Here is a 4,162-nt window from a genome sequence, read left to right on the forward strand (position 1 = left end):
AGTGGGGTTTGGAATTCCTAAAAGCAACTGTCACCTGGGTAGTGGGAGGACATGAAATCAGAGAGAAAACTGTAAAGCAAATATGGAAAATAGGTAACCAAGGGGTATAGATAGGACAATGGTGGGCAACATAATCAAGGATATGGGAGTCATTCTTGCCAGTGAGCAGTGTCTTCACTGTCATCTTCAGTATTTAGTATTATTTAGTATTTAGTATTATTTAGTATTTAGTATTTTCTAAGACTGAGGTACAATAAAAAATGGGGATCAATGGACCAAGCTCCTCAAGAATAGAATGGAAACTTCAGAAGTTTGAACTCCATAAGGAGTGAAGAGAATAGAGAGGGAGTTAGATAAGTATAGGAGTTAAAAACCAGAATAGAGTCTAGAGTAGAAAGAAAGAAAAGATAATGAAGAGAGTGGATGTGAGAAATCCTTCCTGGAAAGGCACAAAAATGAGATAACAACAATAACAACAAAAATTAATAAATAGAACTACTTGAAGGAGAGAAGAAGGGTAAAACTACTTGACTAACATAAAGGGAATAAAAAGGGGCAAAGAATTAAATAATTGGATAAAATAGGAAAGAAAATTATCTAATAAACAAAACTCAAAATGAAAGAGAATGGTCACAAATGGGAAGAAGTAAGTCGAGGTCCAATGGGAATAGTGCCATTCTGAAATAGATTTAGCTAAAATAAATGAAACACTATCATATTATAGGTATGTTTAAAATGGAAGAGGAAAAAAGCAGGACTTGTTAAAAATTATATCGGAGGCAAAGGTAGGAATATATAAACTTGACTCTCATAACTCTAAATGTAAACAATATAACAAACTGAAAAAGAATGACAGATTGGATAAGAAAACAAAATTATACAATATGTTGCATGAAAGGAAAAAAATTACAAAACAAACATGCAAAATAAAACTCAGAGTGAAAGAAAATTATGCATCAAGTAAATTGAGAAAAGTACAAGTTATAATCATACTAACTGTCAAAATAAAAATAAACTTTCAGAAAAAAAGAGAAAAACAAGGAAACTACATTGTGTTGGAAAGAACCATAAATAATGAAGCAGTATCAGTAATAAAATGATACACTCTAAATGCCTTAGCATCTAAATTCATGAAGAAAATATTAATTCAGACACAAGGAGTCATATGCAAAAATATAATGAAGAGAGAGACTTCAATGGTGCTCTCAATTTTGGATAATACTAATAGAAAGATAAAACGGAAGTTATTCTAACAGAATGACAAACAAAAGGAAATATATGGAAATGAACACATTTACGGAGAAAACAAAGACAAAATTTTTATGGCACCTTGTAAGTGAAACTGCCAAAGAATATATGTATTTTCCCTTTAAAAATGATCATTTATTAGAGCTCAGATATACCACAAAAATAATAAAAAGGCAGAAATAGAAAATACAATGGTTATGAAGCATAATACAATTAAAATAGACATTGGTTCAGGGACCACAATCAAAAGACACATATCCAAATGGGGATTTAACAATGAAATCCTAAATAATGAGTGGGTCCAAGAACAAGTCAAAGAAAAAAAATAGCTTTTTCGGTTCCTGGCTTCCAAGATGAACAAGTAGTGGAGGAGCAAGGGGCCAGCCAAGAAGGGTCGGGGCCACGTGCAGCCCATCCTCTGCACCAACTGAGCCCTGCTGCATGTCCAAGGACAAGGCCATCAAGAAGTTTGTCATTCATAACATCGTGGAAGCCACAGACATCAAGGACATCTCTGAGGCCAGAGTCTTTGACTCTTACGTGCTGCCCAAACTGTATGTGAAACTAAGTTACTGTGTGAGCTGTGCAGTCCACAGCAAGGTAGTGAGGAATCGGTTCGTGAGGCACGAAAATATCAGACACTCCCACCTCGCTCCAGACCTGATGGTGCTACCCCAAGACCTCCTCCAAAGCCTATATAAAGAGCTATCTACCAATCAACATACCTGAATCTATCAGAAGAAAATTAAATGGTTAGTCTACCTTAAAATAATAACAATAATAATTATGTGGAATAAATGATGATACAACAACATGCCAAAATTTGGGAGATGTGGTTAAAGTATCCCTTAAGGAAATAATTATATCTCTTCAAACACATATTTTTAAAAAAGAGTGGATTAATGAACTGAATATGCGTTTAAAATTAGAACCCCTCAAAAATAACCTAAAATAAGAAAAAATAGGAGATATTAAAAATCAGAGGAGATATAGATAAATTGGATGAACTACAACTAAAACTTGGTTATTTGAAAAGACTACTAAAAATAAGAAACTTTATTTCATGTAATTAAAAATAAGTGGGTAAAAATCAAGTTAATATAAGAGTACACAAGAATGTTGAAGTCACAACAAAACCAAAAGAAATAATAATAATATTAATAATCAGAACATATGCATAGTTATGCTGACATAATTAAGAATACAAAAGAAATAGAGGTATACACACATATACATATACATATATAGGTGTATATATACATATATATATATGTCCAATCTATCAGAAGACCAGATAAAAATCTTAAATTAGCTAATCTCAGAAAAGGAAATTTCACTAGCTATGAAGGAATTTAACAAACAAACCAAAACAAAACTCAAGGGTCCTGCTAGATTCACAGGATAATTATATCAAACTATTTAAAGAATAATTAATAATTGTACTTCACAATTTATTTTCAAACGAGAGAAACTAAATGTTTCTAAGAAATACTGTTAGTTTTTAAATTGAACTGTTATTGGAATAAACATTATTTCCTTGATAAGAGAGAAACTTAATAGAATAAAAAAGGAATATAAAGTACTGTCATCCCTTCAGTCACCCATTCCCCCTGACCCTATGCCAAACTTTGAAACTTTCAGATAGGGGCCTGGTATATATTTCAATGGGATATTCTTTGTCTTATTAGTAGAACTGAACTCAAACCTTCCTTAATTGTACCCTGCCAGGATTCATGTGGTCTTTTTTTAATGCCCAGAGGACAGGATTCATAACCTGCAAATGGTGAATCAGAAATTAGAAGGGACCATTATGATTGGAAATCAGAGGGCTATGTTAGGTTACTTCTGACTCTGTGGTATCAATAAACCAAATCTTGCTTATAGAAAAGGGACAAATGAATCATATTTCTACACAAATAAGGAATTTTAAAGATTGTATTCCATTAAAACAATATCCATAGATGAAAGTTATTTTGTAATTGGTAATATAAAAAAACGTTGTTACAGAATGATGCACCACTGAAGCACAACAGGGGTCACCTAGTTAATCCTGCTCATTTTTACAGTTATTAAGTGGCAATGTGGATTAGGAGACAAAGAACTGGAGCACAAATCACAACTGTTACCTACTTCTGTGCTTTCTTGCTAGTCCTTTAAGCAAACTAGACCTTGGTTTCTTCAACTCTAAAATGAGAGAACTGGAATTTAGAATTCCTTAGGTTCCCTTACAGACTTAGAGTAATATTAAAACCAGATGATCAATTAATATTTATAAAGTGTCTGCAATCTGTCAGAACAGTTATTCACTGAGGATACAAAGAAAAACTTTGATATGAAGGATCTCACAGTCAAAGGATGGAGAAAACATACAAATAAGTATATACAAATAGATATATGCAGGATAAATTGAAGGGTAATGTGATAAATTGTGTAAAACTGAATGGGTGATGGCCCTTGGAAGAAGGTGAGACTTTAACTGAGACTTTATGAAGGCTACAAAATCCAGAACCTAAGGACTAGGAGGTAGACAATTCCAAGAATGGGGGATAGCTAGTGAAAAGACACTGAATCTGGGGTGAAAAAGTCGACTACCAAGTGTCAATGAATTAAAAAAAATACTTGGGAGGGAGGATATAAAGTGCAAGAAGACTGTGTTATAAAAGGCTTTAAAATTCAAACAGTGGATTTTACATTCATTTTGGAGCTAATAGGGAGTCACTGGAGTTGATTGAATTGAATAAGTGAAAGTTGATAGAATTGGGGGAATGAGGAGTGAAATGGTTCTACCTGGGATTCAGAAAGATTAATTTGACAGCTGAGTGGAAAATGAACTAGAGTGTGGAAAGACTTGTATCAAGGAGACGAAACAGCAAGCTATTACATCAATGCAAGAGTGAAGCAATAAAAGATGTGC

General features: G+C 33.2%; 1 pseudogene; it reads left to right on the top strand.

The window, feature by feature from the left end:
* The first annotated feature begins 1,601 nt into the window (after positions 1–1,601).
* On the top strand, positions 1,602–1,949 carry LOC114024024 (annotated as a pseudogene).
* The last annotated feature ends 2,213 nt before the right edge of the window (positions 1,950–4,162 follow it).

Source organism: Vombatus ursinus, unplaced genomic scaffold, assembly GCF_900497805.2.
Source record: "Vombatus ursinus unplaced genomic scaffold, bare-nosed wombat genome assembly UNPS02014820.1, whole genome shotgun sequence".
Taxonomy (NCBI): domain Eukaryota; kingdom Metazoa; phylum Chordata; class Mammalia; order Diprotodontia; family Vombatidae; genus Vombatus; species Vombatus ursinus.